This window comes from Raphanus sativus, unplaced genomic scaffold (assembly GCF_000801105.2).
Source record: "Raphanus sativus cultivar WK10039 unplaced genomic scaffold, ASM80110v3 Scaffold0262, whole genome shotgun sequence".
NCBI lineage: Eukaryota > Viridiplantae > Streptophyta > Magnoliopsida > Brassicales > Brassicaceae > Raphanus > Raphanus sativus.
Genome location: NW_026615582.1, coordinates 7,505 through 22,629, shown reverse-complemented (window position 1 = coordinate 22,629; position 15,125 = coordinate 7,505). Strand labels below are relative to the sequence as shown.

The 15,125-nt window shown below is 39.7% G+C and overlaps 1 non-coding gene across 1 annotated transcript; it reads right to left on the bottom strand.

The window, feature by feature from the left end:
• Window positions 1–9,944: 9,944 nt before the first annotated feature.
• Window positions 9,945–10,051, bottom strand: LOC130501714 (small nucleolar RNA R71). Its single transcript, XR_008939853.1, has one exon. It is a non-coding gene; the product is annotated as a small nucleolar RNA R71 (small nucleolar RNA).
• Between the last annotated feature and the right edge of the window lie 5,074 nt (window positions 10,052–15,125).

Below are 15,125 nucleotides of genomic sequence, written 5' to 3'. Positions count from 1 at the left end.
CTTAAGCTCGTTTCTAAGCATTTGATCTCTTAAACTCTCACATAAACACCTTAAACACTTATAAATGTCTAAAAATTAATAACCAGGAAGTTGAAAAATCTCATAAGCCGTTTTCAAGCATTTGATCTCTTAAACTCTCACATAAAACCTTAATACTTATAAATGTCTAAAAATATTACTATCCAGATGATTCCAGATTAGCCTGTTCGGACATATGGCAATATCTTCATGATTCTTATCAAACCAGGATGAACCACGATCTAAGAAGCTTTATTTGGGAACCACTAATCAGTGGAGAATAACCAGGAAGTTGAATAAATCTCATAGGAGTTGTGAGTAAGAAGATATCCCACTTTATATCCAGATGATTCCAGATTAGCCTGTTCGGACATATGGCAATATCTTCATGATTCTTATCAACCCAGGATGACCACGATCTAAGAAGCTTTATTTGGAACCACTAATCAGTGGAGAATAACCAGAAGTTGAATAAATCTCATAGGAGTTGTGAGTAAGAAGATATCCACTTTCTATCCAGATGATTCCAGATTAGCTGTTCGGAACATATGGCAATATCTTCATGATTCTTATCAAACCAGGATGAACCACGATCTAAGAAGCTTTATTTGAACCACTAATCAGTGGAGAATAACCAGGAAGTTGAATAAATCTCATAGGAGTTGTGAGTAAGAAGATATCCACTTTCTATCCAGATGATTCCAGATTAGCCTGTTCGGACATATGGCAATATCTTCATGATTCTTATCAAACCAGGATGAACCACGATCTAAGAAGCTTTATTTGGAACCACTAATCAGTGGAGAATAACCAGGAAGTTGAATAAATCTCATAGGAGTTGTGAGTAAGAAGATATCCACTTTCTATCCAGATGATTCCAGATTAGCCTGTTCGGACATATGGCAATATCTTCATGATTCTTATCAAAAGGATGAACCACGATCTAAGAAGCTTTATTTGGAACCACTAATCAGTGGAGAATAACCAGGAAGTTGAATAAATCTCATAGGAGTTGTGAGTAAGAAGATATCCCACTTTCTATCCAGATGATTCCAGATTAGCCTGTTCGGACATATGGCAATATCTTCATGATTCTTATCAAACCAGGATGAACCACGATCTAAGAAGCTTTATTGGGAACCACTAATCAGTGGAGAATAACCAGGAAGTTGAATAAATCTCATAGGAGTTGTGAGTAAGAAGATATCCCACTTTTATATCCAGATGATTCCAGATTAGCCTGTTCGGACATATGGCAATATCTTCATGATTCTTATCAAACCAGGATGAACCACGATCTAAGAAGCTTTATTTGGAACCACTAATCAGTGGAGAATAACCAGGAAGTTGAATAAATCTCATAGGAGTTGTGAGTAAGAAGATATCCCACTTTCTATCCAGATGATTCCAGATTAGCCTGTTCGGACATATGGCAATATCTTCATGATTCTTATCAAACCAGGATGAACCACGATCTAAGAAGCTTTATTTGGAACCACTAATCAGTGGAGAATAACCAGGAAGTTGAATAAATCTCATAGGAGTTGTGAGTAAGAAGATATCCCACTTTCTATCCAGATGATTCCAGATTAGCCTGTTCGGACATATGGCATTATCTTCATGATTCTTATCAAACCAGGATGAACCACGATCTAAGAAGCTTTATTTGGAACCACTAATCAGTGGAGAATAACCAGGAAGTTGAATAAATCTCATAGGAGTTGTGAGTAAGAAGATATCCCACTTTCTATCCAGATGATTCCAGATTAGCCTGTTCGGACATATGGCAATATCTTCATGATTCTTATCAAACCAGGATGAACCACGATCTAAGAAGCTTTATTTGGAACCACTAATCAGTGGAGAATAACCAGGAAGTTGAATAAATCTCATAGGAGTTGTGAGTAAGAAGATATCCCACTTTCTATCCAGATGATTCCAGATTAGCCTGTTCGGACATATGGCAATATCTTCATGATTCTTATCAAACCAGGATGAACCACGATCTAAGAAGCTTTATTTGGAACCACTAATCAGTGGAGAATAACCAGGAAGTTGAATAAATCTCATAGGAGTTGTGAGTAAGAAGATATCCCACTTTCTATCCAGATGATTCCAGATTAGCCTGTTCGGACATATGGCAATATCTTCATGATTCTTATCAAACCAGGATGAACCACGATCTAAGAAGCTTTATTTGGAACCACTAATCAGTGGAGAATAACCAGGAAGTTGAATAAATCTCATAGGAGTTGTGAGTAAGAAGATATCCCACTTTCTATCCAGATGATTCCAGATTAGCCTGTTCGGACATATGGCATTATCTTCATGATTCTTATCAAACCAGGATGAACCACGATCTAAGAAGCTTTATTTGGAACCACTAATCAGTGGAGAATAACCAGGAAGTTGAATAAATCTCATAGGAGTTGTGAGTAAGAAGATATCCCACTTTCTATCCAGATGATTCCAGATTAGCCTGTTCGGACATATGGCAATATCTTCATGATTCTTATCAAACCAGGATGAACCACGATCTAAGAAGCTTTATTTGGAACCACTAATCAGTGGAGAATAACCAGGAAGTTGAATAAATCTCATAGGAGTTGTGAGTAAGAAGATATCCCACTTTCTATCCAGATGATTCCAGATTAGCCTGTTCGGACATATGGCAATATCTTCATGATTCTTATCAAACCAGGATGAACCACGATCTAAGAAGCTTTATTTGGAACCACTAATCAGTGGAGAATAACCAGGAAGTTGAATAAATCTCATAGGAGTTGTGAGTAAGAAGATATCCCACTTTCTATCCAGATGATTCCAGATTAGCCTGTTCGGACATATGGCAATATCTTCATGATTCTTATCAAACCAGGATGAACCACGATCTAAGAAGCTTTATTTGGAACCACTAATCAGTGGAGAATAACCAGGAAGTTGAATAAATCTCATAGGAGTTGTGAGTAAGAAGATATCCCACTTTCTATCCAGATGATTCCAGATTAGCCTGTTCGGACATATGGCAATATCTTCATGATTCTTATCAAACCAGGATGAACCACGATCTAAGAAGCTTTATTTGGAACCACTAATCAGTGGAGAATAACCAGGAAGTTGAATAAATCTCATAGGAGTTGTGAGTAAGAAGATATCCCACTTTCTATCCAGATGATTCCAGATTAGCCTGTTCGGACATATGGCAATATCTTCATGATTCTTATCAAACCAGGATGAACCACGATCTAAGAAGCTTTATTTGGAACCACTAATCAGTGGAGAATAACCAGGAAGTTGAATAAATCTCATAGGAGTTGTGAGTAAGAAGATATCCCACTTTCTATCCAGATGATTCCAGATTAGCCTGTTCGGACATATGCAATATCTTCATGATTCTTATCAAACCAGGATGAACCACGATCTAAGAAGCTTTATTTGGAACCACTAATCAGTGGAGAATAACCAGGAAGTTGAATAAATCTCATAGGAGTTGTGAGTAAGAAGATATCCCACTTTCTATCCAGATGATTCCAGATTAGCCTGTTCGGACATATGGCAATATCTTCATGATTCTTATCAAACCAGGATGAACCACGATCTAAGAAGCTTTATTTGGAACCACTAATCAGTGGAGAATAACCAGGAAGTTGAATAAATCTCATAGGAGTTGTGAGTAAGAAGATATCCCACTTTCTATCCAGATGATTCCAGATTAGCCTGTTCGGACATATGCCATTATCTTCATGATTCTTATCAAACCAGGATGAACCACGATCTAAGAAGCTTTATTTGGAACCACTAATCAGTGGAGAATAACCAGGAAGTTGAATAAATCTCATAGGAGTTGTGAGTAAGAAGATATCCCACTTTCTATCCAGATGATTCCAGATTAGCCTGTTCGGACATATGGCAATATCTTCATGATTCTTATCAAACCAGGATGAACCACGATCTAAGAAGCTTTATTTGGAACCACTAATCAGTGGAGAATAACCAGGAAGTTGAATAAATCTCATAGGAGTTGTGAGTAAGAAGATATCCCACTTTCTATCCAGATGATTCCAGATTAGCCTGTTCGGACATATGCCAATATCTTCATGATTCTTATCAAACCAGGATGAACCACGATCTAAGAAGCTTTATTTGGAACCACTAATCAGTGGAGAATAACCAGGAAGTTGAATAAATCTCATAGGAGTTGTGAGTAAGAAGATATCCCACTTTCTATCCAGATGATTCCAGATTAGCCTGTTCGGACATATGGCAATATCTTCATGATTCTTATCAAACCAGGATGAACCACGATCTAAGAAGCTTTATTTGGAACCACTAATCAGTGGAGAATAACCAGGAAGTTGAATAAATCTCATAGGAGTTGTGAGTAAGAAGATATCCCACTTTCTATCCAGATGATTCCAGATTAGCCTGTTCGGACATATGGCAATATCTTCATGATTCTTATCAAACCAGGATGAACCACGATCTAAGAAGCTTTATTTGGAACCACTAATCAGTGGAGAATAACCAGGAAGTTGAATAAATCTCATAGGAGTTGTGAGTAAGAAGATATCCCACTTTCTATCCAGATGATTCCAGATTAGCCTGTTCGGACATATGGCAATATCTTCATGATTCTTATCAAACCAGGATGAACCACGATCTAAGAAGCTTTATTTGGAACCACTAATCAGTGGAGAATAACCAGGAAGTTGAATAAATCTCATAGGAGTTGTGAGTAAGAAGATATCCCACTTTCTATCCAGATGATTCCAGATTAGCCTGTTCGGACATATGCAATATCTTCATGATTCTTATCAAACCAGGATGAACCACGATCTAAGAAGCTTTATTTGGAACCACTAATCAGTGGAGAATAACCAGGAAGTTGAATAAATCTCATAGGAGTTGTGAGTAAGAAGATATCCCACTTTCTATCCAGATGATTCCAGATTAGCCTGTTCGGACATATGCAATATCTTCATGATTCTTATCAAACCAGGATGAACCACGATCTAAGAAGCTTTATTTGGAACCACTAATCAGTGGAGAATAACCAGGAAGTTGAATAAATCTCATAGGAGTTGTGAGTAAGAAGATATCCCACTTTCTATCCAGATGATTCCAGATTAGCCTGTTCGGACATATGGCAATATCTTCATGATTCTTATCAAACCAGGATGAACCACGATCTAAGAAGCTTTATTTGGAACCACTAATCAGTGGAGAATAACCAGGAAGTTGAATAAATCTCATAGGAGTTGTGAGTAAGAAGATATCCCACTTTCTATCCAGATGATTCCAGATTAGCCTGTTCGGACATATGCCATTATCTTCATGATTCTTATCAAACCAGGATGAACCACGATCTAAGAAGCTTTATTTGGAACCACTAATCAGTGGAGAATAACCAGGAAGTTGAATAAATCTCATAGGAGTTGTGAGTAAGAAGATATCCCACTTTCTATCCAGATGATTCCAGATTAGCCTGTTCGGACATATGGCAATATCTTCATGATTCTTATCAAACCAGGATGAACCACGATCTAAGAAGCTTTATTTGGAACCACTAATCAGTGGAGAATAACCAGGAAGTTGAATAAATCTCATAGGAGTTGTGAGTAAGAAGATATCCCACTTTCTATCCAGATGATTCCAGATTAGCCTGTTCGGACATATGGCAATATCTTCATGATTCTTATCAAACCAGGATGAACCACGATCTAAGAAGCTTTATTTGGAACCACTAATCAGTGGAGAATAACCAGGAAGTTGAATAAATCTCATAGGAGTTGTGAGTAAGAAGATATCCCACTTTCTATCCAGATGATTCCAGATTAGCCTGTTCGGACATATGGCAATATCTTCATGATTCTTATCAAACCAGGATGAACCACGATCTAAGAAGCTTTATTTGGAACCACTAATCAGTGGAGAATAACCAGGAAGTTGAATAAATCTCATAGGAGTTGTGAGTAAGAAGATATCCCACTTTCTATCCAGATGATTCCAGATTAGCCTGTTCGGACATATGCCAATATCTTCATGATTCTTATCAAACCAGGATGAACCACGATCTAAGAAGCTTTATTTGGAACCACTAATCAGTGGAGAATAACCAGGAAGTTGAATAAATCTCATAGGAGTTGTGAGTAAGAAGATATCCCACTTTCTATCCAGATGATTCCAGATTAGCCTGTTCGGACATATGGCATTATCTTCATGATTCTTATCAAACCAGGATGAACCACGATCTAAGAAGCTTTATTTGGAACCACTAATCAGTGGAGAATAACCAGGAAGTTGAATAAATCTCATAGGAGTTGTGAGTAAGAAGATATCCCACTTTCTATCCAGATGATTCCAGATTAGCCTGTTCGGACATATGGCAATATCTTCATGATTCTTATCAAACCAGGATGAACCACGATCTAAGAAGCTTTATTTGGAACCACTAATCAGTGGAGAATAACCAGGAAGTTGAATAAATCTCATAGGAGTTGTGAGTAAGAAGATATCCCACTTTCTATCCAGATGATTCCAGATTAGCCTGTTCGGACATATGCAATTATCTTCATGATTCTTATCAAACCAGGATGAACCACGATCTAAGAAGCTTTATTTGGAACCACTAATCAGTGGAGAATAACCAGGAAGTTGAATAAATCTCATAGGAGTTGTGAGTAAGAAGATATCCCACTTTCTATCCAGATGATTCCAGATTAGCCTGTTCGGACATATGGCAATATCTTCATGATTCTTATCAAACCAGGATGAACCACGATCTAAGAAGCTTTATTTGGAACCACTAATCAGTGGAGAATAACCAGGAAGTTGAATAAATCTCATAAGAGTTGTGAGTAAGAAGATATCCCACTTTCTATCCAGATGATTCCAGATTAGCCTGTTCGGACATATGCCATTATCTTCATGATTCTTATCAAACCAGGATGAACCACGATCTAAGAAGCTTTATTTGGAACCACTAATCAGTGGAGAATAACCAGGAAGTTGAATAAATCTCATAGGAGTTGTGAGTAAGAAGATATCCCACTTTCTATCCAGATGATTCCAGATTAGCCTGTTCGGACATATGGCAATATCTTCATGATTCTTATCAAACCAGGATGAACCACGATCTAAGAAGCTTTATTTGGAACCACTAATCAGTGGAGAATAACCAGGAAGTTGAATAAATCTCATAAGAGTTGTGAGTAAGAAGATATCCCACTTTCTATCCAGATGATTCCAGATTAGCCTGTTCGGACATATGCAATATCTTCATGATTCTTATCAAACCAGGATGAACCACGATCTAAGAAGCTTTATTTGGAACCACTAATCAGTGGAGAATAACCAGGAAGTTGAATAAATCTCATAGGAGTTGTGAGTAAGAAGATATCCCACTTTCTATCCAGATGATTCCAGATTAGCCTGTTCGGACATATGGCAATATCTTCATGATTCTTATCAAACCAGGATGAACCACGATCTAAGAAGCTTGATTGTGGAACCACTAATCAGTGGAGAATAACCAGGAAGTTGAATAAATCTCATAGGAGTTGTGAGTAAGAAGATATCCCACTTTCTATCCAGATGATTCCAGATTAGCCTGTTCGGACATATGTCATTATCTTCATGATTCTTATCAAACCAGGATGAACCACGATCTAAGAAGCTTTATTTGGAACCACTATCAGTGGAGAATAACCAGGAAGTTGAATAAATCTCATAGGAGTTGTGAGGAAGAAGATATCCCACTTTCTATCCAGATGATTCCAGATTAGCCTGTTCGGACATATGACAATAGCTTCATGATTCTTATTAAAACCAGGATGAACTGATATCTTACATATTTGCATGATTCTAGCCATTCATTCTTGTACATTTTGATCATATAGATTAAGAATTAGGCATCTTTAGAGTCCATATTGCATTCATTGTCCTTATTAGGTGTTGGAGTGTACCATGGAGTGATTTGAGATGTTTGGGAGCTTTGTGATCCGAATTGGGGTGAAGAATGGAGTCTAGTCAAGCCACACATGAAGTTGGATGAGTCGGACCCGGGTAGAATGACCCGGGATAGCTTACCCGGGTGCATGCCTCACCAAAGGAGATGACGCGGGTTGCTCGTGCAGGGGATGGAGTACCCGGGCGCCTGGAGCAACGTCGCAAGGAAACTGACGCGGGTTGGAGTGCTCGGGGTACCTTACCCGGGCGCTTGGAGCTGGACGTGTCGAGACCAAACTGACGCGGGTTGGATGACCCGGGTTGTCGACCATGATTCCTACCCGGGTCAAGTCATTTACTTGCTCGAATTTAAACACTTTAAAAGGGTATTTTAGACATTTTAAAAGGGAACCATTAGGTTTTCTTTGATTCATATTGATACTTTTGTAATCAAAAGAGAACAACATATCTTTTATCTATTGAAGAACACAAACTCTCTCAAGAAAAACATTTCTTTTTGGCTTGATTTGTTATTGTTCTTGTGATCTCTCATCTATTTCTCTACATGATTAATCTGAAATCCATCATGGGTTTAAGAGGAATCATGGAGATTAGTGAGTAATCACCTTTTGGATTCATGGGTTAGGGTGATTAAGGGTGATTAGGCTAGTTCTAGGATGTTTTAGGTATAGATCATACTTGTTCCTTGCTAGTAGAGTGATCTTAATGCATCATTTGAGTAGGCCACTCAAAGGGTGATCTCTAGGCATTTCTCACCCGACAGGTGTTTGATGAAATGCCTGAGTCAACTCTCCTAGGCTTTTAGTGTACTTTGCCAAAGACATTTGTTGTTAAAGATGCTAAGATAGCTAATAGACTTGTTAGTAATGATTGCTTGCATGTTATTCAACCAAAGACATTTGATGTTTGAGATATGTTAGCAAATGAGCATTCATCTAGACATAGAGCTTGCTTAGAATTGTGTCTAGGCTTAAGGTTGATAGTTTGATTTATCATTTGCATTCCTTAGTTCGAAACCTGATCACCCAAGGTCTAAATCCCTATACCCATGAGTTCTCCTTTCCAATAGCTTAAGAGTATCATTTTACTGTTTTGCATTAGCTTTAATCATTAGTTTAGAATTCATCAAATCACTGGTTGCACTTAGATTAGGCAAATACTTGCATTCTCTCTGATTTTAAATCCCTCAGAACTGGTTCGACAACATCTTCCACTATACTATCATTTGACTTAGGAGCCTCAAAACTCCTAACATCAAATTGGCGCCGTTGCCAAATTCTGAGTTTGATTTGAACATTGAGATTTAGTCATTTGCTTGAGACTAAGTCATTTTTATTTTTGTAAGTTACTGATTCTCTTCTTCACTCTTTGTGATTTTCAGGTGTATGAACTTGAGGAGCAAGGGTACATCAAACCTTGTTCCAAGAGCCGCAGACATCAGAGCTTTAGAGAGAGAGTGTGCTAGAAAGAGAAGACAAGAAGAGCAACAGGCTCAACTGCAGACACTGGAAGCTGCAATGGAAGAACAACAAAATCCTCAGAACCCCAATGGAGTCAACAATGTTTTACCACAAGGGCCTCAACAGCGACCAGCTCGCCCCATTGGCACTTATGACCGCCCCAACATCCACGGCCCTAGACTGGGAATCCGAGCACCGGCTGTGGCTGCTAACAACTTTGAGATCAAGTCAGGACTGCTCAACTGCATAGAGAACAACAAGTATCATGGTCTGGCTGTGGAGGACCCATTTGATCACTTGGATAAGTTTGACAGCTACTGTGGTATGTCAAAGACTAATGGTGTGTCAGAGGATGCTTTAAAGCTCAAGTTATTCCCCTTCTCTTTGGGGGATAAGGCACGTCAGTGGGAGAAGTCTCTACCAAGTGACTCCATCACTACTTGGGAAGACTGCAAAAAGGCATTCTTGGAGAAGTTCTTCTCTACCTCAAGAACTGCTAAGTTGAGGAACGAGATCTCCAGCTTCCAACAGAAGAACTTGGAAGGATTCAGTGAAGCTTGGGAGAGATTCAATGGTTACCAAGCTCAGTGCCCACACCATGGTTTTTCAAAAGAGAGCTTGCTGAGCACATTCTACAGAGGTGCTCTTCCTAAGTACAGAGCCAGACTGGATACAGCTAGCAATGGGTTCTTTTTGGGGAGAACTGAGGAAGAAGCAGAGGCTCTGGTTGACAACATGGTTAAGAGTGATGCTGTCTACAGTGGAGACCATGACAGAAGCAGTAGAGGTGATGACAAGCACACAAGGAATGAGATAAAGGCTCTTCAGGAGAAGATTGACACACTCATTGCTGATAAGGCCACACAAGCGCAGGTGAACTTTGTTGGTAACCCACAACAGGAGATACCTCCTACTGTCAATGAGGTTGAGGGTTTGGAAGGGCAAGAAGAATTGTGTTTCATCAACAGCAATGGTAGCTGGTACAAGAAGGAACCCAACTTTCAGTACAACAACTACCAACAGAAGCCCTATTCAAACAACCAGCAGAGTGGTTATCAGCCTAGAAACAACCAGCAGAGCAACTATCAGCCTCAGCAAAACCCCTCTCCTAGCTCCTCTGCCCCTCAAGAGAGCAGCACTGATGCCTTACTGAAACAGATCTTAGAGTCTCAGACTAGAAGTGAGAAACATGTGGGCTATGAGCTGAAGAACCTTCACTCCAAGATTGATGGGAGTTACAATGAGCTCAACAACAAATTCTCCCACCTTGCTTCTTCTGTCAAGAATTTGGAGAATCAGTTTGCTTCCATGAGCACCCACCAGAATCGCCAGCCAGGATCTCTACCTGGAAAATCTGATCAAAACCCCAAGGAAGCAAAAGCTGTCACACTCAGGAGTGGTAAGCAGTTACCTCCTAGAACCCTCACCAAAGATGCTGAGAAACAAGGTGAGGAGGTAGCCATCAATCTAGATGATGAAGTGGTCATTGTTGATGAGAAGACAGATGATGAGATCTTGGAGAAGATTGAGAAAGATAAGGGTAAAGGAAAGGTTGGAGAAGAGAAGAAGACAACAAAAGATGGTGAATCTGCTGCTCCAGCAGGTGAGAGCTCTTATGTCCCTCCTCCCTATGAACCCAAGCTTCCATTCCCTGGTAGATTCAAGAAGCAGCTGCTACAGAAGTACAAGGCTTTATTTGAGAAGCAGATGAGTGAAGCTCAGGTTACAATGCCCATCATTGATGCTTTCATGCTGATTCCTCAATACAGCAAGTTCTTGAAAGATGTTGTAGCTGCTAAGAAGAAGGAGATGGAGGGCATGATGGTTCTGAGTCATGAGTGCAATGCCATCATTCAGAGGCTTGATGCTCCAGAGAAGCTAGAGGATCCAGGATGCTTCACACTACCTTGTGCTCTTGGACCTATGGTATTTGAGAAATGTCTCTGCGATTTGGGAGCTAGTGTCAGCTTGATGCCTTTGTCTGTGGCAAAGAAGCTTGGCTTCACTCAATACAAGAAGTGTAGACTCTCTCTGGTGTTGGCTGATCGTTCAGTGAAGTACCCTGTGGGCATCCTAGAGAACCTCCCTGTGAAGATTGGAGGGTATGAGATACCTACAGATTTTGTGGTGCTTGAAATGGGTGAGGAGGCTCAAGACCCATTGATTCTTGGAAGGCCATTCTTAGCTACAGCAGGAGCTATTGTGAATGTGAAAGAAGGCAAGATTGACCTTCATTTGGGTAAGGAGAACATCCTCCACTTTGACATCAAGGAGAAAATGAGGAACCCCACTGTGTTTGGACAAGCCTTCATCATTGAAGAAATGGGCCCTCCATCTGATGATCACCTTGGTGAGCTACCACCTGAGGAAGATGGGGTGTTAACTCCACTTTCTGCACCTACTCCAGCCTGATCCAAAGGAGGCAAAGTCAAGCTAGAGACTTAAAACAAGCTCACTTGGGAGGAAGTCCCATGAGTATCCTTGTATATATTGCATTAGTATTTACATTTTCATCTTACTGCATAAAACAATGGGAAAATGAAGTTGTGTGCAGGTGTGGAGCGGAAAATCGGACATCAGAGCGAGGTCATGGAGCGAGGGAGAGCTCAGCTGGGAGCGACTTGCCCACAGCGACCCCTCCACCTCGCTCCCGTCTCAGGTAACTGGAAACTTCCCTTCTCCCAGTGTTTCTTTGCATTTTAGAATTTCATTGGGTACCTCACTCACACAGAGACTGTGTGATTTAAGTGTGGGGGAGGTGCCAAGCATTTGATCATGTTTGTTATGATGATTTTGAGTCTCATGCATTGCATATTACATTCTTATTTGCATAGAAAAACCAAAAAAAATTAAAAATTTTGAAAAACAAAAAAAGAATCATTTAGTTTGCATCATTTGCACTTTTAGGAGAGTCTAGAGCATATAGGTTGCATTCATTTGCATTGGGAGCAATGATTTAAAATGCCTTGTAGAGAGCACTGTCTAGCCTTGTATAGTTCATGCACCTCTCTTGAAAACCTTGTAAGCTTCGTGCCTTGAAAGCTCTCCCTGAAACTCAATCTCTTAGGCCAACTACAACCTTGAATGAACTGAATGAACCTAATTTCTTGCTCATGGTCCCTTGTGTGCTAAGTCATGGATATACACACTAGAATTGTCGCGCCTTTTATGCCGATCTTTTTGACAATCTCTAGTGGCACTCCACTCCCTAAAACCTTCTCCTCCTTTTAAGCCTTAATTGATTGTTGAGTGAGGCCTTTTTCGGAAAGTCTTACATGTGCATAATCTTGAGAGTATTGGGAACGACAATGCTCAGTCTTCATTCTTGCTAGATTGGATACCATATTGTCTAGCCATAGGTGGGGGGTGAGTGTTGTAAAGTTTGACTAGGGAACTTGAAAGTTGAAAGGAAATGAATGAACTCTTGTGCTTAATTGTCTTATTGGGAATTGTATAAACCTCTAGCTCAAAGTTGTGAAAGTCTTGGCCCCCAAATAAAAAAAAAAAGTAACCAAAAAAAAAAAAAAAAAAAAAAAAAATAAAAAAAATAAAGGGGGCTAGCAAAGTGAGAATGAGCTAAGAGGTTGTGTATTAAAAGTTTAAGTCTTTCCCTTGATTGAAGAGTTTATGGAGGTGTTCTTGAGATTTTTGGGTGAGAGATGTGAGATGGGTGTAACTTGGGGAATAATTGTGTCACTTGTATGTTTGAAAAAGGGTAGAACAATGAAGATTGAGCATTGTATGCATTAGTTGATCCCTTTCTTAGATATATTATGTGCAATGTCAAGGCTACTTGTTTTGAGAGTGAAGCCTTGAAGATAATGAGTTGTGAGCCCCTTGATCACTAGAATGAAAAAAGCCTTCCCTTACCCAAATGACTTGGACCAATTGACCATTTGCATAGAGCTCACTTGTTGTATTGCTTAATGAATGTGAGAGTTGGCTGAATTGAATGTGTGAATGCATAATGTTGAGTTGAGATAGGCCTAGAGAAGCTAGAGGATAATAAGAGAGAGTGTGCTCATGTTGAATCAGATGTTGAAACGAGTGCTTTATGTGTTTCTCTTGGCTATGAGCTCCCGCCTTCAAACCTCTTCCCCTATGAGTTCTTGAAAGTTTACTTGTGGACAAGTAAAGGACTAGTGTGGGGGAGTTGATATCTTACATATTTGCATGATTCTAGCCATTCATTCTTGTACATTTTGATCATATAGATTAAGAATTAGGCATCTTTAGAGTCCATATTGCATTCATTGTCCTTATTAGGTGTTGGAGTGTACCATGGAGTGATTTGAGATGTTTGGGAGCTTTGTGATCCGAATTGGGGTGAAGAATGGAGTCTAGTCAAGCCACACATGAAGTTGGATGAGTCGGACCCGGGTAGAATGACCCGGGATAGCTTACCCGGGTGCATGCCTCACCAAAGGAGATGACGCGGGTTGCTCGTGCAGGGGATGGAGTACCCGGGCGCCTGGAGCAACGTCGCAAGGAAACTGACGCGGGTTGGAGTGCTCGGGGTACCTTACCCGGGCGCTTGGAGCTGGACGTGTCGAGACCAAACTGACGCGGGTTGGATGACCCGGGTTGTCGACCATGATTCCTACCCGGGTCAAGTCATTTACTTGCTCGAATTTAAACACTTTAAAAGGGTATTTTAGACATTTTAAAAGGGAACCATTAGGTTTTCTTTGATTCATATTGATACTTTTGTAATCAAAAAGAGAACAAGATATCTTTTATCTATTGAAGAACACAAACTCTCTCAAGAAAAACATTTCTTTTTGGCTTGATTTGTGATTGTTCTTGTGATCTCTCATCTATTTCTCTACATGATTAATCTGAAATCCATCATGGGTTTAAGAGGAATCATGGAGATTAGTGAGTAATCACCTTTTGGATTCATGGGTTAGGGTGATTAAGGGTGATTAGGCTAGTTCTAGGATGTTTTAGGTATAGATCATACTTGTTCCTTGCTAGTAGAGTGATCTTAATGCATCATTTGAGTAGGCCACTCAAAGGGTGATCTCTAGGCATTTCTCACCCGACAGGTGTTTGATGAAATGCCTGAGTCAACTCTCCTAGGCTTTTAGTGTACTTTGCCAAAGACATTTGTTGTTAAAGATGCTAAGATAGCTAATAGACTTGTTAGTAATGATTGCTTGCATGTTATTCAACCAAAGACATTTGATGTTTGAGATATGTTAGCAAATGAGCATTCATCTAGACATAGAGCTTGCTTAGAATTGTGTCTAGGCTTAAGGTTGATAGTTTGATTTATCATTTGCATTCCTTAGTTCGAAACCTGATCACCCAAGGTCTAAATCCCTATACCCATGAGTTCTCCTTTCCAATAGCTTAAGAGTATCATTTTACTGTTTTGCATTAGCTTTAATCATTAGTTTAGAATTCATCAAATCACTGGTTGCACTTAGATTAGGCAAATACTTGCATTCTCTCTGATTTGAATCCCTCAGATCTGGTTCGACAACATCTTCCACTATACTATCATTTGACATATGGATCTTCATGATTCTTATCAAACCAGGATGAACCACGATCTAAGAAGCTTTATTTGGAACCACTAATCAGTGGAGAATAACCAGGAAGTTGAATAAATCTCATAGGAGTTGTGAGTAAGAAGATATCCCACTTTCTATCCAGATGATTCCAGATTAGCCT